General features: G+C 44.9%; 1 protein-coding gene across 6 annotated transcripts in view; it reads right to left on the reverse strand.

Moving 5' to 3' along the window:
* The window catches only part of P2RY6 (pyrimidinergic receptor P2Y6), a 141,392-nt gene that overhangs the window by 52,202 nt on the left and 62,503 nt on the right, over positions 1-26,687 (reverse strand). The window contains exon 1 of one of the 6 annotated variants that reach the window (XM_033950576.1): positions 12,503-12,898. The exons of the other annotated variants lie outside the window; for them this stretch is intronic. The gene's annotated coding sequence lies outside the window, so the exon portion shown is untranslated. Of the gene's footprint in view, positions 1-12,502; positions 12,899-26,687 lie in introns of those variants that run through there. 6 annotated transcript variants of the gene reach the window in all.

Consider the following 26,687-nt stretch of genomic DNA (forward strand, 5'->3'; position numbering starts at 1 on the left):
CAGTGGAATAAACTCCTCCACTTCTCCTGCAGCAGATTCAGGAATGACGCACGGCCACATTAAGAGCAGTGTGTGGTTGTGCGTGCTGTACCTTAGAGGGAACACTGGTTAGGGACAGTTGGCCCTTTTGTCAGCTGGGAGCAGAATCTTAAAATCTACAAGTTCTGAGTTACATACAAATCCGACTTAAGAACAGCTTTAAAAGGGTAACTCGTTCTTAACTCGGGGACTGCCTGTATAGGAATCATCAAGCCATTGTGACATCACTGCTGAAGTTGGCTCTTAGGCATTGGTGGAATGAGGCATTATGACATCACAATCTCAGCTCTGGAATGTTGCTACTTAAGAACATGGTTCTCATTTGATTTCACTGAGCAGTATTTCCAGTGGCCTAGACGCCTCCACTTCTCCTGCGGCAGATTCAGGAATGACGCACGGCCACATTAAGAGCAGTGTGTGGTTGTGCGTGCTGTACCTTAGAGGGAACACTGGTAGGGACGGTTGGCCCTTTTGTCAGCTGGGAGCAGAGGAAAGCAGCAAGAATCCTAAAATCTACAAGTTCCGAGTTACATACAAATCCCACTTAAGAACAGCTTAAATGGTTTTCTCTAGTAAACGTAACTCGTTCTTAACCCGGGGACTGCCTGTATAAGAATTAAAGGAGGATGACAGTACAGCTCAATCTCCATCCTATTGCAGAAGAAGCTGCAGTCAATAATAAAGGTTACCATAAGGCTCCAGAAAAAGGAGGATGGATTGAAACATCCGGGTTTTACTTCCATTGCTTTCAATGGAAGTAAAACCCAGATGTCTCAATCTGTCCTCCTTTTTCTGGAGCCATATAGTAACCCTAATTAAAGGTGATATTTATGTGTTGTTTTTAGTTCATCCCGAACCACCTATGTGGTTTTAAGAACAGTTTGGACAAGTTCCTGCAGGAAAAGTCCATAGTCTGTTATTGAGAAAGACATGGGAGAAGCCACTGCTTGCCCTGGATCGGTAGCATGGAATGTTGCTACTCTGGGTTCTGGCCAGGTACTAGTGACCTGGATTGGCCACCGTGAGAACAGGCTACTGGGCTTTATGGACCATTGGTCTGACCCAGTAAGGCTATTTTTATGTTCTTATGGCCTTTAAGAAGATTTGGTTCTGCTGAACTGCTAAAAACAAAAGGAATTGACCCCAAAATATCCACAAAGAAGAAAATCCAGAGAAAACAAAAAAAAAAACCTCTGTGGAGTGGCGATGTTCCTAAATGGACTTTATTTGAACTGCTGCCAGTGGGTACATTCTAAAGTACAGGGGTGCCCACACTTTTTTGGCCAATCCAGGTCCCTAGTACTTGGCCAAAACCCAAGGTGTAGCAATATTCCATGCTACCGATCCAGGGCAAGCAGAGACTTCCCCCATGTCTTTCTCAATAACAGACTATGGACTTTTCCTCCAGGAACTTGTCCAAACCTTTCTTAAAACCTGCTATGCTATCTGCTCTTACCACAACCCCTGGCAATGCTTTCCAGAGCTTAACTATTCTCTGAGTGAAAAAATATTTCCTCCTATTGGTTTTAAAAGTATTTCCCTGTAACTTCATCGAATGTCCCCTAATCTTTGTCATTTTTGACGGAGTGAAAAATCGATCCACTTGTACCCGTTCTACTCCACTCAGGATTTTGTAGACTTCAATCCTATCTCCCCTCAGCCGTCTCTTTTCCAAACTGAAGAGTCCTAATTGTTTTAGTCTTTCCTCATTTGAGAGGAGTTCCATCCCCTTAACCATCTTGGTCGCTCTTCTTTGAACCTTTTCTAGCGTAACTTTTCTCAGATGTTTGGGTTGAGAGATACTTGGTTTACGACTAAGGATGTGCGGCGTTTCAAGTTTCAAGATTAATAAAAATTTGATTTGATCGCAAAATCTTAATTCAATGCGATTTACAAGTTCTAGTAAAATTGGGGTAAAAAAGAAAAATCATATTGCTCAAACAAGACAATTAAGACAACTGTGGACCAGACAAACACAAGAAGGGAAGAAAAAAAAAAGGAATAAATACAATTTATAAATGAAATCATAAAGGGCAAGGTATGAAACGAAAGGATGGGGGAAGGTTACCCGCTCAATTTTTGCTTAATCTCCTACTATTACTCGAACGAGCGTCCTGAAAGTATAAAGTATGTATGACATTTAAAAGCATCTTTAAAAAGCCAGCTTTTCAAGAGACTTTTAAACTTACCAAGTAGTTTTTCTTCCCTTATATTAATTGGAAGCAAATTCCAGATTTGGGGGGCCGTGACGGAGAAGATCGTGTCTCTCCTAGAATAGATGACTCTTAATGAGGGGACTAGGAGGAGCGATTTCTCTTCCGATCTTAAGATTTTGTAGGAATATAAGGGATTACGAGTCTTTGTTCATTAATATTTTGTGTGAGAGCAATGCTATTTTATATGTGATTCTATGGTTAAATATTTTTCCCTCAGGAGGGGAGTCACATGATCAAATTTTTTCCTTTTAGTAATTATTTTTATTGCCGTGTTTAGAAGTATTTGTAGTCTACGTATTTCTTTTAGGGTTGTACCTTATACAAAGCGTTACGGTGTCTGGTCAAAAGCGCGCTGGGACAAAGGCGAACGCAGACAACTGAGCGCAGCGCGGAGCCGCGCGCCAAAGAAAATGACTGTTTTAAAGGGCTCCGACGGGGGGTATGGGGGGGAACCCCTCTCACTTTACTTTATACAGATCGCGCCGCGTTGTGGGGGCGTTGTGGGGGTTTGGGGGGATGTAACCCCCCACATTTTACTGAAAACTTCACTTTTTCTCTAAAAAACAAGGAAACTGTTAAGTTTCCAGTATAATGAGGGGGGTTACAACCCCCCAAACCCCCCACAACGCCGCCACGATCTGTATTAAATAAAGTGGTTGGGGGGGTTCACCAACAAAACCCCCCGTCAGAGCCCCTAAAAACACTCTTTTTCTTTGGCGCGCGCTTCTGTCTTGCGCTCAGTTGTCGGCGCGTGCCTTTGTCTTCGGCGGTTTTGTCTATGAACCAAGCGTTACAGTAGTCAATTTTAGATATAACTAATGGATGGATTAAGATGTTTAGGGATGATTCATCCAGAAATGAGGATAGTGATCTAATCAGCCTTAGCCTGTAGAAACAGTTCCTGACAAGTGAACTTAAGGCGAACGCTATGGACGCACGCTTTTTCACCGCAGTCGAGCTGCCTTGGAGGATTTCACATCCCTGCCGAGACAGTGGAAGAGATAAGGTTACCATATGGCCCCAGAAAAAGGAGGACGGCTTGAGAGATCCGGCTTTTACTTCGACTGAATCCATCCTCCTTTTTCCAGAGCCGTATGGTAGCCCTAGGAAGAGGGCTTGGCACATTTCTTGTTTTTCCCTTCCTAATGCCAAAATTGAAATGGACAGTTGCCTCCTTCAGGGGAGATTTACTTAAATGGTTTTCTGTAATAAAAGAGTCTCTTTAAATGCATTAAGTGTTAGCCAGCATCATTCTGGCTTTTTGATCCGAGAGGCAGTAATGCACCAGTGAGAGTCTGAGCGCAGATAAATCATTCCAGCTTGATGGAGGCGGGAGAAAATATTTTTTTTTTACAGTAAACTAGTGTCAGGATAAACAGCCGCCACACTTCTCCGAGAGAGAGAAAATCAATGCAAAAAGCCCGCAGGAGCAGGAAGATATGAAAAGACCGTTACGTCTGCAAATGGCATAATTAAGACGGCTTTAGCAGATCCAACGGATATCTTAAGGCAAGGCAAGACAGCAGAGTTAAGACCGGTTTTATGTTCCTTCCAGAGGAAGGTCAATCCTTTGTGTAGCTGAGTCTCGAAGCTGTGATATTCTGGATCACAAACTCTCCTTTCATGACCACATTAGTAGCGTCATTAAGTCCTCATTCTTTAGACTTAGACAAATACGCTCTATCTCACAATTATTCAGTACCGACTCTCTGAAAATTCTCATTCATTCTCTCGTTATTTCGAAATTAGATTACTGTAACGCTCTGTTTAAGGGAATAGCACAAAAAGAAATCAAACGTCTACAGATTATACAAAACACAGCCATTAGGCTTATTTCTAAAGCTAAAAAATTCGATCATATAACTCCTCTTCTTAAGGAAGCCCATTGGCTTCCAGTGGCCCACAGAATAATATACAAACTTTGCTTACTCACATTTAAATCTCTTCTATTCAAAACTCCGGCTTTTATTCATAAATTATTAATCCCTTACTCTTCTAATAGAACTTTAAGATCAGATGAACAGCATTTATTAACGATCCCCTCGCTAAAAATAATAAATACGCGCCGGCAGTATATCTTTTCCGTCACAGCTCCCCAAACCTGGAATTCTCTCCCCAGTTATCTACGAGAAGAAATCAATTTAGAAAAATTCAAAAGTAAACTGAAAACTTTCCTTTTTAACGATGCCTTTGCAATTTAATACTATTGGTTCCTTTTAATAATATTTTACAAGTCTTGGAACTAATCTTTTCTTCTCTCCACAACCTTTATTCAATTATCTCTATTTTTATCCCTTCCATATGTGTTTTCCATTTTTGTCTCCCACTCGGCTTTAATATATTGTAATTTCTTCCCCTACCTATCCCTTCGTTTCCAGTTCGTGTCGTAATTGTCTGTGTCTCGTTAGTCTTTATCTATTTTAAAATTTCTTTTATATTGTAATTTTAATTATGTGTAAATCGCTTTGAATACTGATAAAGCGATTAATCAAATATATATTAAACTTGAAACTTGAAACTTGATATCTGAGCTCCCTGTCTTTTAAATAAGTTCCTTGCTGAATGCAGGGGAGGTCTTTTGGGAGGGGGACCAGCTCTTAGGGGAGCTGATATTTGGATTAAAATGCGGACTGCTCTATTAGTCCCAAGGAAAACAGGATATTACATAGAAACATAGAAATAGACGGCAGAAAAGGGACACGGCCCATCCAGTCTGCCCACCCTAATGGCCCACCCCCCCTAACTACCTCCATGAAGAGATCCCACATGCCAAATAGAAACATAAACATAGAAACATAGAAATAGATGGCAGAAAAGGGCCACGGCCCATCCAGTCTGCCCACCCTAATGGCCCACCCCCCCTAACTACCTCCATGAAGAGATCCCACATGCCAAATAGAAACATAAACATAGAAACATAGAAATAGACGGCAGAAAAGGGCCACGGCCCATCCAGTCTGCCCACCCTAATGGCCCACCCCCCCTAACTACCTCCATGAAGAGATCCCACATGCCAAATAGAAACATAAACATAGAAACATAGAAATAGACGGCAGATAAGGGCCCACGGCCCATCTAGTCTGCCCACCTTAATGTCCCTCCCCTACCTTTGCCCTGTGAATAGATCCCATGTGCCGATCCCATTTGGCCTTAAAATCAGGCACGCTGCTGGCCTCAATCACCTGTAGTGGAAGACTATTCCAGCGATCAACCACTCTTTCAGTGAAAAAGAATTTCCTGGTGTCACCTCGTAGTTTCCCGCGGGTTCTGATTATCTCTGACTGGGAATTCCACACAGGCGTTATTGTAGATTAAATTTGGGTCTCTCCTTTACGTGTTTCTGCAGCAGTGAGAATTGAGGGTCAGTTAAAAAGGGTGGGGGGTGGGGGGACTGAGAAGCTAGGAATGAGGATTCAGTGTCACAGTCTTCCACACTCTACTTGGCGTACTGTGTCCACCAGGCTACAATTTCTCGCACTATGTCTGCCGTGCTTGGTTCTACAGCAGGGGTAGGGAACTCCGGTCCTCGAGAGCCGTATTCCAGTCGGGTTTTCAGGATTTCCACAATGAATATGCAGGAGATCTATTTACATGCACTGCTTTCAATGCATATTCATTGGGGAAATCCTGAAAAACCGACTGGAATACGGCTCTCGAGGACCGGAGTTCCCTACCCCTGTTCTAGAGAATGACGCAGGGACAAATGTTTCCCCAATCCTGCAGAAACTCAATTTCTCCATCCCATCCCCATGAGTTTTGTCACTATCCCTGTCCCTGCCTCATTCCTGTAAGCACTGTCTTATCCGCACAAGCCTCAAACACTTGTGTTTGAGGCTTGTGCAGATGAGGACGGAGCTTAGGCATTGGTGGAATGAGGCATTATGACATCACAGTCTGAGCTCTAGAATGTTGCTACTTAGGATTTTAAAGCGTTTGAGGCTTGTGCAGATGAGGACGGAGCTTGCAGGAATGGGGCTGGGACAGGAAAAGAACTCACGGGGACGGGGGAAAATTTGTCCCCGTGTCATTCTCTATTTGGTTTTATCATTCTACATGTCATACAATCATGTCATACTAAGGGCTCCTTTTTAATTTATACCATTTTTATTGAAGAAATCAGTAAATATACAATATTATAATACAATAAAATAGTCATTAAATTAAAATTCATCATATTAATTTCCATCAAATACCTTTCATTTGTTCAAAATATATTTCCCAAATACCCATTCCATCTCTCAATACCCTCCCCCTAATTCCTACCCCCTTTCCCTTTTGAACTCGCCCCCCATCCTCCCCCAAAATTTAGTTTATAACTTTTTTATTGAAAGAATCCTACTAAACCCCCCCAAACCCAATGAAAGTTAACAAAAATAAAGAATAATAAAAGTAAAGAACTGGTAATTTTAAATAAATAATCATAGCTTCAATGTAAATCATTAAGAATTAAATTTCTTGCCTTAGTTGAAAGATTCTGAATATACGGATCCCAAATTTCCGTAAACATACGAATTTTCCTAGCCGAACGCCTAACTTCCCAAGTCTCAAATAACAAAAGACGATGAAATTGATTCCTCCAATGCCAAAAACTAGGAGCTTCTTTTGATAACCAAAATGGCATAATACATTTATGTCCTATTATACACCTACCTTTTGAAATAAGAGACACTTCTTTTTACCAAAAACCCCACAAGCCGCAGCTTTTCCAAAAATTACTCCCCTTGATGAATCTACAACAGAACAACCCCATAATGAGCCTAAAAATAAGGGCTCCTTTTATCAAGCTGCGCTAGCGGGGTTAGCGCGTCGGACATTTCATCACGCGCTAACCCCCGCGGCCGGCTAAAAAACTAACGCCTGCTCGGCAGGCGGTATTACGCGCGTTAAACCCCTACCGCAGCTTGATAAAAGGACCCCCCTATGTTTGCCATGCTATGTCTCCCCATACCATGTTTTCTCATATTATATTTTGCCATCTTTGCTAGACAATGTTCTGTGATGCCGTGTTTGCCATCACGTTGCTTTATTATGCTTGTAAACTTGAAGCCCATTTTGAGCCCTTCTAGGAGGACGGGTGTAAAACCCAAATAAATAAAAATAATCCCAGCAACAGGTTCCAATGAGCTACGGAACCAAAAAGCTCCCCCCAACACCAAAAAATAAACAATAACCCCCCCTCAAGCCAGCATTTCTATGCATTTTGTCAGCATTGAGTAGTGTATTCCCATTCTTTGCCGTAAAAGACATCTAGCCTGATTTTTCAAGAAAAAACCCTTTGACAAATGGGGGGGTTCTTTTACAAGCGAAAATATTTTTCAGTGTCTGGCGAGGAATGGCTTTTTATTCTCTCTCTCTCTCTCTCTGTCTTTGCAGCCACTTTGGCTTTGCATTCTCCTTCCTCGGAGACAGGTTGGGGTTTTTTTTTTTTTTTTGCATTATTCCTTTCCTTTGATAGAGAGATTTTTTCTTGTTCGGGGTGGGGATGTTTTCCCATCTTTCATGAATCCCAAACTGATGTATCTCGCTAAGTCCATTTCTAAGTCTGGACAGGGCTCCAACCACCCCAGTTCTCTGATTCAGCGGATTAAAAACGGGGTTTGTGTTACGCATTCTTCCGTTTCAATTATGCCCCCTCGCTGCAATTAATCTGCTCATTTTTTTTATCCACTAACTGACAAATCTGCAAAATCTGCAACGTGAAAGCAGGTATTGTTGAGGGACGCACAGAATGGCCAAAGAAAGGAAAGGATTAATAGTGCAGGCCTGGTGACGGCTTTCATTTCTAAACCACGGTAAAGGTTTTTGATGCAGCCCCGGGGCACTAAAGGGCAAATTCTATAAGAAGCGCCCAAAAGTTAGGTCCCTAATTAGGCACTGTTCAGCGTGATTCAAGTATAATTGAGTTCTGTTTAGTGAATCGCGCTGAACGCAGGGCAAGATTAACCAATAGGCCCAGTAGGCACGTACCTAGGGCCCAAAATGGTCACAGGGGCCCGATGAAGGAGGGCATGAACATTGTCCCAAGTACCTAGCAAAAACCAAAATAGTAGCACGATTCTAGAGCTGAGATTCTGATGTCATAATGCCTCATTCCACCAATGCCTAAGAGCCAACCTCAGTAGTGATGTCACAATGGCTTGATTATCTTTTGCTTGGCTCACATAAGAACCTAAGAATTGAGACAGACCGAAGGTCCATCAAGCCCAGTAAGTGGCCAACCCAGGTCCCAAGTACCTAGCTAGGCACAGAGAAAGGATGGATTTGGACATAAGAGGCATTGCTGGCATGACACGTAGAGAGGAGACCTGCTTGTAGGTGAGTTTCATCGACCAGATATGGACTACAGCCTATATGCTGCAATGCCACCTACTGGAAGGAGTGCAGAAGTTCCAGTTGCCTACATGGAATTTTCCTCAGGCAACGGATTTGAAGGAAGGCTACGATAGATCTGGTACTGACAACTGATACAGTGTCATCGACCCCACATTGAAGGAAATTTTATGGTCTAATGGTCATAGTGTATGGTTTAATATTATACTCCAGCCTGAACTGAATCACACTAAGGGCTCCTTTTACGAAGCCACGTGGGCGGCTTTATCGCCCGCAGCTTTTTAGCGCGCGCTAGCCGAAAAACTACCGTCTGCTCAAGAGGAGGCGGTAGCGGCTAGTGCGGCCGGCAAATTAGCGCACGCTATTACCGCTAACGTGGCTGCGTAAAAGGAGCCCTGAGTCTAGGGTCTCCAAATTCAGAGGAATGAATGAAAGTGTCGAGGAGGCCCCCATTGGGATTCTGGAATCTGGAGACCTTTGACCAACAAGAAAAGGGAGCGTCGAGAGGCAGCAGGCTTCTGGGTACAGCAGCGTGTTGCTGGATATTTGAAAAACACGGGACAACCCCCACAGAGCATTGTTGCCCCAACACAAAGCAGGTTGCAGAACATGTAATAAATTCTGTAGTATATTGGCTCATATGATATTCCACTAGGAAAATCTCAAACCCTTTGGAAACTCGATCTGGCAATGGATAGGTATAATTTCACGGATATCTGAACTTCTGAAGTGAAAGATTATTCTTCTTAAATCTCTTATCATTTTGAGTTCACTACCAGAGGCTGATATTAAGGTATTACATATATTATTATCCTTGGCATTGAAGTAATCCCATTGAATTGGAAGAATAATACAAATTTAGAGTTTCATCCAGGTAAAAACAGACGAAACCCATGCTTCAGATGGCAGAAGGGCCTGGCAACTTGTCATCTAACTCCTATCATTACTGCCTAACCAGTCCATTGCCCCGGGTGCAAAATAAGTACCTGCATATATATTAAACTGCTTTGAATGCGTAAGCAGAAAAGAGGTGGTCCACAAGTCCTATTCCCCCTTTAACTAAAGTTTCCTTCTAGGCCACAAACATTAGACAGCCAGCCCTGTGTACAAAATCAGCTGCAGTAATCTGATGCTAGCTTGGTTAATAATATCTCAAATGCCGATAAGCGAACCTTGTCTATACAAAAGAACGCATAGAAGGAAGCAAATACCATAATTAATCCTATATTGGAGCAACTCTATATGATAAATGGGCTTTGCTGATGATGATCTGTCAAGGAAACGACATGAAGACTAAGGTAAACATGTTCCATATATACTCAAATATAAACCCAGGTAACTTTTTACCCCCAATAAAGGAGGAGAAAAGGTTGGCACCGGTAGAGGACAGAAACGATCCCTCCTCCCTACCCTGGTGTCCTGTCTGCCGCCGAAAAGCCAGCCAAACCGCCCCCCTCCCTTCCCAGACCTACCGCAGGCCTCCAGTACTGCCCTGGTGGTCCAGTGCTGGGGGGGAACCGGAGCTGCGGTCATTGCCTCTCGCCCGGCAACTTTGTGCAACTAGCCCTTCCCTGCCCTCCACTCCCAGTCCCCCTACAGGTCTACCTTAGATCCTCAGTAGTCCAGCGGTGCAGGAGTGATCCATTTACGCTCCTGCCTGTGTGTGGGGGGGGAGGGGCACCACCTCTCTGAGCACCTCTCACCCTCGCTACGCCACTGGTGCCAACCTCCCTCGCTACACCACTGGCCAAAATGCAGCGCGTTGAGGGCAAACTCTACAATGGCAATGTGGCATGCCTAAACTTAGAGAATACGAGCAAAATTAGTGTTTGCACACCTACAATTAGGCTTAGTCATTCCACGTCAATAACAAGCATAAGTGGGTACACCCCGTGGCATAATAAGGGGACGGTCTGCCCTGGGTGCCAGTATTAGCGGAGGCACTGGCACTGGTCCTCCTCCCTGCCCCCGCTCCTTCCAGACCATGTGCCCCTGCTTTAATTTTCCCGGCACTGGGTATTCTTTAAATGAAAATGTTCATGTCTTTCCTTTTAACATTGCTGTAAAGCTTAAGGATAAGAGATTTTCAAAAGTCAAATTGGCGGCTCCGTGTCACGGCCGTACGCTGCCAAGCAAGAGATCAGAATTTAAAATCTAACCCTAACAATGCGGGGTCACAAGCCAGCGCTCCTTTCGGGACTCAGCAGTCTGTGAACACTGACTCAACAGCATCCTTGAGCCCTCCTTGACAAAGGAACAGGAGCCAGGGCAAGGAGCTCAATCCAGACTAGAGAATGACAGGGGGACAAATTTTTCCCTATCTCCGCGGGAACTCATTTTCCCGTCCCATTCCAGAGAGTTATTTTCCTGTCCCTGCCCCATTCCTGCAAACTCCATCCTCATCTGCACAAGCCTCAAGCACTTTAAAATCTTAAGTAGCAACATTCTAGAGCTGAGGTTGTGATGTCATAATGCCTCATTCCACCAATGCCTAAGCTCCGTCCTCATCTGCACAAGCCTCAAACACTTTAAAATCTTAAGTAGCAACATTCTAGAGCTCAGACTGTGATGTCATAATGCCTCATTCCACCAATGCCTAAGCTCCGTCCTCATCTGCACAAGCCTCAAACACTTTAAAATCTTAAGTAGCAACATTCTAGAGCTGAGGTTGTGATGTCTTAATGCCTCATTCCACCAATGCCTAAGCTCTGCCCTCATCTGCACAAGCCTCAAACACTTTAAAATCTTAAGTAGCAACATTCTAGAGCTCAGATTGTGATGTCATAATGCCTCATTCCACCAATGCCTAAGCTCCGTCCTCATCTGCACAAGCCTCAAACACTTTAAAATCTTAAGTAGCAACATTCTAGAGCTCAGACTGTGATGTCATAATGCCTCATTCCACCAATGCCTAAGCTCCGTCCTCATCTGCACAAGCCTCAAACACTTTAAAATCTTAAGTAGCAACATTCTAGAGCTGAGGTTGTGATGTCTTAATGCCTCATTCCACCAATGCCTAAGCTCCGTCCTCATCTGCACAAGCCTCAAACACTTTAAAATCTTAAGTAACAACATTCTAGAGCTGAGGTTGTGATGTCTTAATGCCTCATTCCACCAATGCCTAAGCTCTGCCCTCATCTGCACAAGCCTCAAACACTTTAAAATCTTAAGTAGCAACATTCTAGAGCTCAGATTGTGATGTCATAATGCCTCATTCCACCAATGCCTAAGCTCCGCCCTCATCTGCACAAGCCTCAAACACTTTAAAATCATAAGTAGCAATATTCTAGAGCTCTGATTGTGATGTCATAATGCCTCATTCCACCAATGCCTAAGCTCCGTCCTCATCCGCACAAGCCTCAAACACTTTACAATCATAAGTAGCAACATTCTAGAGCTCAGATTATGATGTCATAAAGCCTCATTCCACCAATGCCTAAGCTCCGTCCTCATCCGCACAAGCCTCAAACACTTTACAATCCTAAGTAGCAACATTCTAGAGCTCAGATTGTGATGTCATAATTCCACGTTCCACCAATGCCTAAGCTCCGTCCTCGTCTGCACAAGCCTCAAACACTTTACAATTATAAGTGTTCGAGGCTTATGTGGTTAAGACAGAGCTTTCAGGGATGGGGCAAGGACATGGAAATTGAGTTTCTGCGGGCACGGGGGCTAATTTGTCCCCATGCCATTTTCTAATCCAGACCTCTCATCTGTCACCATACAGCACTGGCACTCATATTATACTGGACAGTCTTGCATCCTTCAGCATCACCGGCTATGCTAGACAACAGTAAAATGACTGAGAAACTGGTTCAGTGATCTATAGCGAAATATAGTTATTTACGGAAAAGGATAGAGAGACTTTAGACCTAAAAAAATGTAAATGGAACCATCTTATCCCTTGGCTGACTTACCTTGAGAGCTTGTTCGCGTCTGTCTAACTCCACGGAGAAGCACAGGATTTCATAGATTTTGTCCAGTAACTCTGCCTTGTTCCCAGCCGCTGCCTGGAACTTCCCGGGGATCATTACCTGCATTCCCCCCTCATCTTTGGGCTCCATTCAGTATTCAAATATTTCTCTGTGTTTTCCAATGAGGGCATATGGAGTTTCTTCTCAGACGTCTTCAAGGGCTCAGTAGTGCAACAAGGAACTTCGGTGTGAAACGCGTCCCCTTAACTTTCACTATTCCACTGTCCTTCAAGGTTCCTCTGATAACTGAGGTTTCCAAGGTTTTCGGTCAAAAGTCAAGCTCCACCGCCTAAGTTAAAACCAAGATCTGAGACGTGCAGGGGCTGAGGCCCTCCTTTTTATGGTGGTAGAGGTGTAGCTACGGGGAAACCCACAAAGACTAGACAGGACAACGCAGTGCAATCTGACTTTGTGTTTTGGCTCTTGTAAAGTTTAAGGGATGTGAATCATAGTGTAGATAAGGAGAATTTACATGTTAAAATGTACTGTAAGGCCATTTACTCATGCCTCCCCTGCCTTCTTTCTCACTCTGCGACAGGGAAATCTTATCTTAGACTTTGTTTATCCCACCAGAAAAAAAATATAAATATTACTGGGTTCCCAGTCACAGCCGGTCTGGTTTTCAGGATGTCCACAAGGAATACATAGGAGGTAAATTTCCATGCACTGCCTCCGTTGTATGCAAACATATCTCATGCATGATTATTGAAGGTATGACGAAAACCTGAGCAGCTGGGTGTATCTTCAGGTAACGCTTTTCTGCAATACAGTTTTGGTATGCAGCTGAGGGGCCAAGTGCAGCTATCTGTAGAAAATTGTTTAAACCTTTTTATTTTTTAATGATTGTTAGATAAATAATTTTGTATGGACATAGCATTTTTTTTAAATTGTTGTTATCCGCCTAAAATCTATTGTGAGAATAGTGCAGAATATAAATGGGAGCCCGAGACCGCGTGTCGATGGGCGGAATATAACACGGCACTGGTAGGGCCCGTGTGCTGCCAATCGGGGGGGGAGGGGGGGTTAGGTTAGGAAGGAAAGAAGTTAGGGGAGAGGATTGGGCACGGGTCCGGTTAGGAATAACAGGTTTAAACTGATTGGGGGAGGCAGTGAGGGGCGGGGGAGACGAGGTGTTAAGAGGCAGGACGTGGGAGGACTCGGCTCCTTCCGGGGCGGTTTTCCGGCCCTTTTTTGTCTTGGCTGGTGATGGTGGCTCGGGAGTGTGGATCTCCTGAGCTACTGGGCCATGGGGCTCATCTGGGGACGGCGAGGAGCCATGCCTGGTGGGTCAGGTGACCCGGGTAAAGGAGCATGTGGGTCATGCCACCCCTCTGACCCTTGCTGAGGTGGCAGGGTCGAGGGCAATGAAACAATGTATATTGTGGAAGCTCAGGAGGAGCTCTTTGGTTTGCTTTTAATTAAGTTACTAGTATTTTAGCCCGTTACATTAACGGGTGCTAGAATATATGTCTGTCTGTCTTTATTTCTGTCTGTCCCGCTATCTTTCTTTCTGTCTGTCTCTTTCCCTGGCCCCCGTTGTCCGTCTGTCTTTCTGTGTCTCTCCCTGTCCCTGTGTCTTTCTTCTTTTCTTTCTGTCTCTCTTCCTCCCACTGTCTTTCTTTCTTTCTATCTCTCTCCCTCCCTGACCCCCTTTGTCTGTCTGTCTTTCTGTGTTTCTCCCTGTCCCTGTGTCTTTCTTCTTTTCTTTCTGTTTCCCTTCCTCCCACTGGTGCTAGAATATATGTCTGTCTTTCTTTCTGTTTCTCTCCCTACCCCTGTCTTTTTCTTTCTGTCTTTCTTCCTCCCGCTGTCTTTCTTTCTTTCTGTCTCTCTCCCTCCCTGACCCCCTTTGTCTGCCTGTCTCTCTCCCTGCTTCTGTCCCTGTGTCTTTCTTCCTATCTCCTTCCTACTTTTACTGACTGGCTATCCATTAAAACTCCCCATAGGCGTCTTTTAAGTTAAAAAGAAACTTCGGCCCGGCCTGTAGGTCAGGGGTTTCTCGGGCTGACCGCCACCCGCTGCTGGTGGCTCCGTGCTCCGTGCTCTGCAGCCGACAGCCGCCGCGGCCTGCAGCCTCCGACAGCCACTGCGGTCTGCAGCCACCGACAGCTGCCGCGGCCGACATTTGCCTCGGGGGAAGAGAGAAAGAGAGATTCGCGCCCATGCGCGTTCCTACCTGCGGTGCCCTACAGCGCATGGAAAACGGGAGCACGCAGGTGGGAGTGCGCATGCGCGGCTTAGGGTTTTATTATATTAGATGTTTGTTAAAGCTGTTGATGATTAATAAACTGAGCCGCGGCTAATTTTTACCATCATATTGATTGTAGCGTGTTTGTGATAATGAGGGGGTGGAGGAAGGTTATGAAGGTAGGTGGGGAATATGTGGGCAGACAGTCGGCCTTATCCAGATCCCGCTGTTAATAAATAAGAATAGAATTTTATGGAATCACACCTTAGCCCCACGCAACCTGGCGCCTACATTTTACGCGTAGGATATAGAATCAGGCTCTATGGACTAGATTCATTAACTAGTCCCCAAAGTTAGCCGTCGTTTAGTGCTCCTTTCACTAAGGTGTGTTAGCGTTTTTAGCGCACACTATAGCGCGCACTAACTGAAAAATTACTGCCCGATTAAAAGGAGGCGGTAGCGGCTAGCGCACGCGGCATTTTAGCCCGCGCTATTCCGCGCGTTAGGGCCCTAAATCACCTTTGTAAAAGGAGCCCTTAGTCCAGCGAGTCTCCAGGTTTTTTTTTTTTCATACCATAAAAAAAATAGCTTATGAAAAACCGGAAACTCGCGGGACTCTTCGGGAGTGGGCTGAAAATCAGAGTCTTCGATGAAACCTTTATTGCGACAATTGGTCTGCGAGAACGGGTTTCGAGTTATTCTGTCACTGAAGATTTTTAACCGAGGCACGGAGCCACCAGCAGCGGGTGGCGGTCAGCCCGAGAAACCCCTGACCTACAGGCCGGGCTGAAGTTTCTTTTTAACTTAAAAGACGCCTATGGGGAGTTTTAATGGATAGCCAGTCAATAAAAGTAGGAAGGAGATAGGAAGAAAGACACAGGGACAGGAGCAGGGAGAGAGACAGAAAGACAGACAGACAAAGGGGGTCAGGGAGGGAGAGAGACAGAAAGAAAGACAGCGGGAGGAAGAAAGACAGAAAGAAAAAGACAGGGGTAGGGAGAGAGACAGAAAGACAGACAGACAAAGGGGGTCAGGGAGGAAGAGAGACAGAAAGAAAGACAGTGGGAGGAAGAAAGACAGAAAGAAAAAGACAGGGGTAGGGAGAGAAACAGAAAGAAAGACAGACATATATTCTAGCACCAGTGGGAGAAAGGGAAACGGCAGAGGAGAAGCCAGGCTGGGGGATAAAGGAAATGGCCTTCCCTCGACTCGAGTGCTGCACCCCTTCCCTCCCCCTCCACTTCCCCCCGCAAAAGGCAGGAGGGATTCCCACTCCCTCCTGCCACCACATGTGCCCCCACCCCCCCCCCCCCCCGGACCTTTGTGAGAAGTTGAGAGCAGGAGGGATGCTCGGTCTTTCCTGCTCCAAGGCCTGCCAGTCCAAAATGGCGGGCCTTCCTCTTCCCAGTTACCTGCATGTCCTGTCCTAAGTGTGCATTAGAGCTTAAAACTCTTTAGCAAAAAGGGCCCCTAAATATCTTTTTAATATTTTTATATGCATTTGTTTTCCATTTTTTCCTGTTATATATTTATAGAGCTTTGGATTCTTTCCCAGAAATAGTTAAGAAGAAAAAATTTAAAAAATTTAAATGGAATCAGGTTGGGCAGACTGGATGGAGCATTCGGGTCTTTATCTACCATCATCTACTATGTTATGTTACATTATTTTTGGCCCCCTTTTGGCTGCGTCAGTGGGGGGTTTTTGAGGTTTTTTTTTAAATCACAGATCGCTGCGGAAAAACCTCCAATGCTCACAGAATTCCTATGAGCGTCGGAGCTTTTAACTGCAGTGGATGGCGATACAAAACCCCTAACGCAGCTTGATAAAAGGGGGCCTTTATGTAAACTGCCCAGATAGTTCACTATAAGAGAGTATCTGAAATCAATCTGACAACCAAAACTTGAAATCCAAATCCACTAGCAGATCAATAAACTCCGTCAGAAATTACAAAGACTAGTGGACAATCGATGAAGTTACAGGGAAATACTTTTAAAACCAACAGGAGGGAATAGCCTTTCACTCAGAGAATAGTTAAGCTGGGGAACGCATTGCCAGAGGTTGTGGGAAGAGCGAATAGTGTAGCTGGTTTTAAGAAAAGTTTGGACAAGTTCCTGGAGGAAAAGTCCACAGTCTGTTACTGAGAAAGACATGGGGGAAGCCACTGCTTGCCCTGGGTCGATAGAATGGAATGTTGCTACTCCTTGGGTTTTGGCCAGGTGCTAGAGACCTGGATTGGCCACCGTGAGAATGGACTACTGGGCTTGATGGACCCAGTAAGGCTATTCTTATGTTCGCCAATCAAGCCTTTGTAGCATCACTGCTGAGGTTGGCTCTGAGACATTGTGGAATGAAGCATTATGACATCAAAATCTCAGCTCTGGAATGTTGCTCTCATTGGGCTTCCGGAATCTTGCTATTCTTTAGAAACATGACGTCCGTCCAGTCTGCCCATCCACAGTCCCCATTATCTCTTTCTCTCTCAGAGAGATCCCATGTGCTTATCCCAGGCCCTCTTGAATTCAGACACAGTCTCTGTTTCCACCACCTCTTCCGGGAGACTGTTCCACGCATCTACCACCCTTTCCGTAAAAAAGTATTTCCTCAGATGCTGGAATGTTGCTACTCCTTGGGTTTTGACCAGGTCCTAGGGACCTGGATTGGCCACCGTGAGAGCGGGCTACTGGGCTTGATGGACCATTGATCTGACCCACTAAGGCAGGGGTGTCCAATGTCGGTCCTCGAGGGCCGCAATCCAGTCGGGTTTTCAGGATTTCCCCAATGAATATGCATGAGATCTATGTGCATGCACTGCTTTCAATGCATATTCATTGGGGAAATCCTGAAAACCCAACTGGATTGCGGCCCTCGAGGATTGACATTGGACACCCCTGCACTAAGGCTATTCGTCAAACATAAATCTCTCCTTCACTCTTACCCTTATATTTTAACGAGTTGTTTCACCTTAGCACAATAAAGATCTGAACGATAAAAGTTATCAGTTTGAATGGCTCTGCCTCGAAATTGTAATTATGTTAAAGACGTTTATTCCTTCCAGGGGTCCTTGAAACTTGATCAAGTGCGTGTTATTGTAATCAGTGCTTGCTCTGAAATGTTTTGTCTACTTGTATCCATTACTAATTATGGTGTAGGAGTAATCAAGACATGACATTTCAGAAGACTAACCCGGTTCGTAGTCAAATGCGCGCAAGACAACAGCGCGCGGACAAATGGGCGCATGACAAGTGAGCGCAAGACAACTGAGCGCAAGACAATTCCGCGCCAATCATTTTCAGCAACAAGCACGAGCGGGACAACTGAGCGCAAGACATCTCATTCGCCGTGCGCCATTTTGAGGCGCGCTGAATTGTCATTGCGCTGAGTTATCCTGGCGCTCAATTGTCTCGCGCGCTATTATCTTTGCGCTGATTTGTCTTCGCGTTTTTGTCAGCGCGCTGTTGTCTTGCGCGCATTTGACCTGTCACCGACTAACCCCCCTTCCCTGTGTAGCAGCCGCCAGTGTTATTATTAACGTGTCATGGATGGTTATGCTACAGAGTGACCTGCGCTGTACAGGGAATTCTGCTGAATTCTGGAGGTCATATCAGTGTTAAGGAAAAGTTTGCAGGTCATGATACCGTTTACTGAAGCAATGCAAAAATTAGGGGATGTTATATATGAGGGTGGTTTCAAAGGTTTGGTAAAAAAAAAGCACGTTAAACAACGCATTCTCCATTGAGGGCTAAACCCTTAGGGCTCCTTTTACGAAGGTGCGCCGGGGGGCTTAACGCGCGGAACAGCATGCTAGACGCTACCGCCTCCTTTTCAGCAGGCGGTAGATTTTCGGCTAGTGCGCGCTAATCTGGTGCGTGCGCTAAAAACGCTAGCGCACCTTCGTAAAGGAGCCCTTAGTCCGGCGAGTTTCCGGTTTTATCGTATCGTCGGAAAAATAGCTTACGAAAATCCTGGAAACTCGCCGGACTGAGGGCTCCTTTTACGAAGGTGCGCTAGCGTTTTTAGCGCACGCAGGATATTACCGCGGCTAGAACGAACGCCAGCTCAATGCGCTATTCCGCGCGTTATTGCCCTAACGCAGCTTAGTAAAAGAAGCCCTAAGTGTATATAGCCCTCGGTGGAGACTGCGTTGTGTAACTTGCTTTTTTTTTTACCAGACTTTTCAAACCACCTTCGTACTGGCTTTTGAGAGCAGGACAGTCTCTTCTGTGATAGCCATGTAAAATATTGTTAATCTGGGTGACGCCTCTTTTCTGTGACATAGGGAGGGAGTGTAGGCAGCCGTGTTCAATCCCCTGCCCCTGAAGCCATTGCTGGAGGGAGTGATTTTATAGAACTCATTGCAGTGAATCCTGATCATTTATCTGGGATTTTCATAGCGTAACTCTTAGAACATAAGAATTGCCGGGTCAGACCAGTGGTTCATCATGCCCAGCAGTCCACTCACACGGCGGCCCTCTGGTCAAAGACCAGCGCCCTAACTGAGACTAGCCTTACCTGCGTACGCTCTGGTTCAGCAGGAACCTGTTCAACTTTGTCTTGAATCCCTGGAGGGTGTTTTCCCTATGACAGACTCTGGAAGAGCATTCCAATTTTCTACCACTCTCTGGGTGAAGAAGAACTTCCTTACGTTTGTATGAAATCGCAAGGAAGTTCTTCTTCACCCAGAGAGTGGTAGAAAACAGAAGGAAGAGCAAGATGACTTCATTGTACTCCGGATTTTCTACACGGTGCTATATCATCTCAACTCCTTCTCCAGTAAGGCTTCAGTATGCATCTGAAGTTCTAGTAACTTCTGAGACTTCTCCTTTGGTGTATGACAACTTAAAGCTTAATGAATGTATTGGAAATATGATAAAAATTATAACATTGTGAAGTAGTTTTATGGAAGACAATTTCTCTTCCAAGTTTTATTTAAGCAATTTAGAAGATATACTGCATGGTCACAAATATTGGAATTGGCAATCGAGCGCTCTGGTGGTCCTCGTCGTTCCTGAGCCCTAGGACCCATAGCATCCTAAAATCCACTCTATCGCAACCCAATCAATAAAGTATGGAATACCACAAGGCGCTCTCCAGTTCCCTCCCTTTTCAACCTCTATATCAGACAGGTGATAGAGATCGCCTTAAAACACCACATAAAAATCCACTTGTTTGCCAACAACATATAACTGTACCTAATACGAGGCTCAAATTGAGATGCTCAGATCTCCAAACTGCATGACTGCCTCTCAGAAATAAAAAGTTGGATGACCCGAAACAAGCTGCAATTACATGTGGCAAAAACCGAGCTCCTCTGGATACAGAGAGGTGACCCCGAACTCGCACGCCCACCGATCTGAGACTCAACCACCCTGACAGCCAAAGATAAAGTACACAGCCTAGGGGTGATCCTTGACTATGACCTTTCACTCTCTGATCATGTCTTCCAAGTAGTTTTCACCTCTTTCTACTACCTCTGACAGCTATGGAAAATTAGATGATACATCTCGGAACCGGACTTCTCCAGCTACTCTACGCCTTTGTCCTCTCCCGTATGGACTACTGCAATGTGCTCCTAAATGGCCTCACTGCAAGAAACCTCCATTAACCACAAGACGAGCAAAACATTTTCGCAAATCGTGGCTCGCAAAACGAGCATTGACTTGATTTGAGAGTCCCCCCCCCGCCCGCGAACTGACATCTCGGAGAGAGGTGGAAGTCAGAAGGCCTTGAGCATGCGCAGATGCTCAAGGTCCAGTCCGGGAAGAGGCAGGATCTTCGGGCACCGGCACCTCCTGTGGGTTAGTGCTGCATGCCGGTGCCAGATTGGGGATAAGCCTTCAGTTTGGGAAGGCATGGGATGCCGGTTCTCATGGGGGGGGGGGCAGGGGGGGCGAGCATTCACGATGGGGGGGCGAAGCCGGTTCATGGGGGGCGGTGTTTGTGGGCAGGGGGGTTCGCGGGGGGAGATGTAGAATCCCACTAGTGGCCTTGGGGGTGGAGGGTCTTTTGGGGATGTAGTGGGGTGGAGCAGCGTCGGTGGCCGGGGGGAGGGGAGGTGGAACCAATCAAGCGAGTTTCCCTTACTTCATATGGGGAAACTCGCTTTGATATACGAGTAATTTAGTTTATGAGCATGCTTCTGTACTATCATTTTGGATTTGGGATATATAGACGGCCACGTTGCATGCCATGACTCTGGGGATATTGCTGAATTGATTCTTTCTGGGATTTTCACTTTGTGGAACTCACAATACACACCAAGCCTTGATGAAGTTAATCAGAAAAAGGAAAATTCCAAGAAAACTGGTATGGTTGTTCAAAAAAAGAAAAAAAAGGTGGTGTTAATTGAAGCCATGGTCAAGCCCTTCCTCATGATCAAGCCTCAATCTCCAAAACAGTTTCCCTGATCCACTCCTCCCCAATTGTGCCTCCTCCAGATCTGATACCCAAGTGGCACCCTTCCCTCCCAAAGAGTGTCTGCCCTACAATCAAGGTCTCTTCACACATTCAAGTCCCGTCCCCCCCAGGCACATATTCCCCAGTAAGACCTCTTCAAGACCAAGCCCTCTAGGAGTAGAACCCCCTGATCCAATCCTCCCTTCAGCCATTCTTCATGGACCCTCCCCCACGATTTATACAGGGTACCCCTGATTGTCTAGTGGAACAGAGTGGAGGGGGGATCCTTCTCTGCTCCTTCCTTGTTTGGAACCAGGTTTCAAAATAGCACCATGACTCCTAGTGCTGTAATCTAAGTTATACCGAGATAATGGAGGACAACGTGCCTTGTTCAATGTCATGAAAAGTGTCAGTGGGAGAAATGGGATTTGAACCCTGGCTTCCCCGGTTCACAACTGGAGGTTTGTTATCTTTACCCAACTTCTCTATGTCTTCGTCTTCTCCCGCATAGACTACTGCAATGCACTATTCACTGGACTGAAACAAAAGACTTTGGATGTGGATGATTAATTATTCACTCTTCACAAATACAAATAAAAGTCTGAATTTGTAATACACGTATGATTGTCCTGCTGCAGGAACACTTTCCTAGAAGATGCTTCACAGGCTCGTGATGTTCTTTACCGGGTACGAGTCAGGTCTATAATGAACTGCGGCATGGGACGGACTTTCTCCTGAGGATTTTCCAAGGACTGGTCATGTGCCCTTCTCTGGTGTGACTCCTGCCATCTCTACTGTGACTTCAAGTTTTCAAGTTTCAAGTTTATTATGGGACTTGATAAATCGCTTAATCGGATATTCTAAGCGATTTACATTTAAAATTTACAATGTAAAAACGAAGAACAATAACAATACTATACATTACAATACATACAATTTAAATAATGGCTAAAATACTCTAAATTTGAACATTGTTAAACAAAGGGAAGGAGGGATGAAATACAATTTTAAAGTAAAGAAGAAACATTGAGGGAAAATACAAAAGGGATATAGTTAAAACAGGTTTAACCAAATAGATATAATTCATGAAGTATAAAATTATGTAGAAAAGGCATCTTTAAAAAGGAAAGTTTTTAACTCAGTTTTAAATTTTCCAAGGTCTTTCTCCTCCCGTAAAGTAATAGGGAGGGCGTTCCATGTTTGCGGTGCCGTACAAGAAAAAATAAATTGCCTCCTTGTATTGACTTCCTGTTTCCGGCAGAGCGAGGGAAGGGAACGACGTTTTTTTCGCAATTCATAGTCACTCCAGATATGTAACCCCCCCGAATTTCGGGGGAGTACTGTATACTAAGGGGTCCTTTTATCAAGCTGCGGTAGGGATTTAACGCACGTAATATCGTGCGTTAAACCACCTGCCGCGCTAGCCGCTAATGCCAGGCATTAGTTTTTTAGCCGGCCACGGGGGTTAGCGCGTCATGAAATGTCCGACGCGCTAACCCTGCTAGCGCGGCTTGATAAAAGGACTCCTAAATGTATGTTGAACTAGATCCTCTGTATATGTCAATGTATATCTAATATAATAAAACCCTAAGCCGCGCATGCGCACTCCCACCTGCGTGCGTACGTTTTCCGTGAGATGTAGGGCACCGCAGGTATGAGTGCACATGCGCGCAAATCTCTCTCTCTGGCCGATCGTCGTCGGCGTCTTCGCTTCTCTTCCCGGCACACCCGAACCCCCGTTCAGCCTCCCATCCGACCCTACCTTCGGCTCCCTTAGTCCTTTGGCGCCGCTCCTCTTCTCTTCCCGCCCTGCGGTCCCGTCAAACGTCCTTACTCCAGCAGGGGCCGCAGCACTCTAAACACGCTGCCCGACACGGCAGAGCAAATCAGACCAGTAGAAGGCCGCGAAGCAGCGTATTTAGAGTGCTGCGGCCCCTGCTGGACTAAGGACGTTTGTCGGGACCGCGGGAGGGGGCGGCAAGGGACTAAGGGAGCAGAGGGTTGAAATATACAGTATTTCTTTCAGCTAGCATTTGACGACAGGTAATTCTATAGAAAATGAACTGCCACTTACTGGGATAAGCCACTGATTTTCTGGAAATGATGCTGAAAATCTTTACTGACTGTTCTGGCACTATCAAGAAGAATCAACATGAGAAATGTCTCCACGAAGATACCAAAGGCAAACAAACAGTGGTGATCATCAAATGAAGAAGTGAAATGGTCAGCAGATTCATTCAAAAATCTTTAAATGGTGAGAACAGGACCCGATATGGAGGCAGCTTTGGGGGAGGGGTGTGCTGCGAGGCAGACAGCTTTGCTTGGGGGGGGAAAAAAAAAGGGGGGCCACGGAGACACAGTCAGGGACGAACTGGAGAGGGAGAGGGAAAGGGGGCTTCTTTGGGGGAGGGGTGTGCTGGGAGGCAGACACCTTTGCTTGGGGGGAAGACAGAAGGGGGGGCCACGGAGAGACAGTCAGGGAGGAACTGGAGGGGGAAAGGGAAAGGGGGCTGCTTTGGGGGAGGGGTATGCTGGGAGACAGACAGCTTTGCTTGGGGGAGGGAAGACAGAAGGGGGCCACGGAGACATAGTCAGGGAGGAACTGGAGAGGGAGAGGGAAAGAGGGCTGCTTTGGGGGAGGGGTGTGCTGGGAGGCAGACAGCTTTGCTTGGGGGAGGGGAAGTCAGAAGGGGGGCCACGGAGACACAGTCAGGGAGGAACTGGAGGGGGAGAGGGAAAGGGGGCTGCTTTCTAGCACTCGTTAATGTAACAGGCTTTAACACTAGTGTATTATAAGTGTGTATAAACTGTAGCCCATTCTAAACTTGTTGGGGTGGAATAGTGTGACCATATGGCTCCAGAAAAAAGGGGACGGATTGAGACATCCGGGTTTTACTTCCATTGAAAGCAACCAAGATGTCTCAATCTGTTCTCCTTACTTCCATTGCTTTCAATGGAAGTAAAACCTGGATGTCTCAATCCGTCCCCTTTTTTCTGGAGCCATATGGTCACACTAGACAAGATACTGTGTCTCTGCTACTTTGATTCCTTAGTCTAAAGTGTTCTTTTTCACCTCTGAGGTTTCTTCAGTTTTGTTTTGAGTCTGGTGTTATTGAAACATATATCTTGGTTGATCTGTTACATCTCTGACATGTTTATTGATTCAATCTCTCCAGTTCTTGAACTGTGGCCCTGTCGGCTTTTGTGTTTACTCAGTTATTATCTTTTGCCATTTCCTCCTTTCTGGGGAAAACCCCCCCATTAAGGGTCGCTTTTTATCAAGCTGCAGTATAGGTTTTTAAGAGCGAGCCTGTGCGGTAAATTCCTATGAGCTTCGGAGCACTTACCTCGCTGGCCTGCGCTAGAAACCTCTAGCGCAGCTGGATAAAAGGGGGGAGGGGGTATATTTACTGATTGCGGGTACTCCTAGGACTGAACATATTACTCCATGCACTCGTTTTGCAGCATGAACTACGGGCACAGAGCTTTAGAATAATGACGTACGCCAGTGTCTCCCAAACATTTTTAGCTCTGGCACACTAAATGGAGCAAATGTTTTACGCGGCACATTATAACTGAAATTATAAAATTGCTAAACCAGCAAAAAATTAAATTTGAGTGCGATTTATTTAAAGTTCTTTAAGCTATGTATGGGTAATTATAAGAACGGTGAAACTAAGAAAGAATAGAATTGCTAATCAATGCGATGGATGGAAAAGAGACGGCTGAGGGGAGATAGGACTGAAGTCTACAAAATCCTGAGTGGAGTAGAACGGGTACAAGTGGATCGATTTTTCTCTCCGTCAAAAATTACAAAGACTAGGGGACACTCGATGAAGTTACAGGGAAACACTTTTAAAACCAATAGGAGGAACTAGTTTTTCACTGAGAGAATAGTTAAGCTCTGGAACGCATTGCCAGAGGATGTGGTAAGAGCGGATAGTGTAGCTGGTTTTAAGAAAGGTTTGGACAAGTTCCTGGAGGAAAAGTCCATAGTCTGTTATTGAGAAAGACATGAGGGAAGCCACTGCTTGCCCTGGATCGGTAGCATGGAATATTGCTACACCTTGGGTTTTGCTAACAAAAAACGGATCAGTTCCTAAATTATCCAACCCACAAAAATGTCGTCAATCAAAGAGAAAGGGGGGTATAAAGGATAATTTATACAAAATCTACTTCAATACATTTTCTACACATTAGTGTCTAACTTTGTTTTGTTAATATATTATTTCTGGTAACCCACTTCTTATCATACAAGTGAAACCCTTTCATAACAAGAAGCTTACCCCAGCACGTCAACTGAGAGGTTGAAGTATCATAAAGGATGCATTGTTCTCAGTAAAGAGACCTCTTATAACTTGGATGTTATTTCAAGTCTTCATCCTGAATGCACGTGGTATAATCATTTATTTCAAAACCTCCTTCCTACCCAAATTATTGTTTATTAATTTAATTAAGAAACTATTAACTAACTAACTAAGATTACAAACCTACCGCAAGTCTCAAACTCTACCTCTCACTAAAGCCAACTACCCCAAACAAATAACCTTACCCATTTCTCACTCTTTTTGAAAATGACCAATTTTTTTTTTTTTGTAAGTTCTTGTAATACATCTTGGATAATTCTTTTGTAATCTGCCTTGAACTGCAAGGTAATGGCGGAATAGAAATCCCTAATGTAATGTAATGTAATGTAACCTATCTTTTATTTAATTGATTAAAAAATATGTTATTGATTTAAATTAGTTATGATATCCAGACCTAAAGTCACCTTATTCAATTTATCAATATATTGGTGAATTTAATTGTAGTATCCAAACCTAGAATCGATTCATTCAATTCAATATGTTTACATATATTGAAGAACAGCAACACTTATCTTAATGGCTTCCCAGCCACAACCAACATTGGTGGGTCATGAACTACCCGAAGAACAGCAACACTTATCTTAATGGCTTCCCAGCCACAACCAACATTGGTGGGTCATGAACTACCCGAAGAACAGCAACACTTATCTTAATGACTTCCCAGCCAGAACCAACGTTGGTGGGTCATGAACTACCCGAAGAACAGCAACACTTATCTTAATGGCTTCCCAACCAGAACCAATGGTGGATCATGAACTACCCGAAGAACAGCAACACTTATCTTAATGGCTTCCCAGCCAGAACCAACGTTGGTGGGTCATGAACTACCCGAAGAACAGCAACACTTATCTTAATGGCTTCCCAGCCACAACCAAAGTTGGTGGGTCATGAACTACCCGAAGAACAGCAACATTTATCTTAATGGCTTCCCAGCCAGAACCAACGTTGGTGGGTCATGAACTACCCGAAGAACAGCAACACTTATCTCAATGGCTTCCCAGCCAGAACCAATGTTGGTGGGTCATGAACTACCCAAAGAACAGCAACACTTATCTTAATGGCTTCCCAGCCAGAACCAACATTGGTTCCTACCCAAATCATTGGGTTGTGGCAAAAGATAATAACTGAGTAAACACAACACCCAGAATCTCTTCAGGGCACACCACTGAGCCGTGGCAC

Source organism: Geotrypetes seraphini, chromosome 6, assembly GCF_902459505.1.
Source record: "Geotrypetes seraphini chromosome 6, aGeoSer1.1, whole genome shotgun sequence".
NCBI lineage: Eukaryota > Metazoa > Chordata > Amphibia > Gymnophiona > Dermophiidae > Geotrypetes > Geotrypetes seraphini.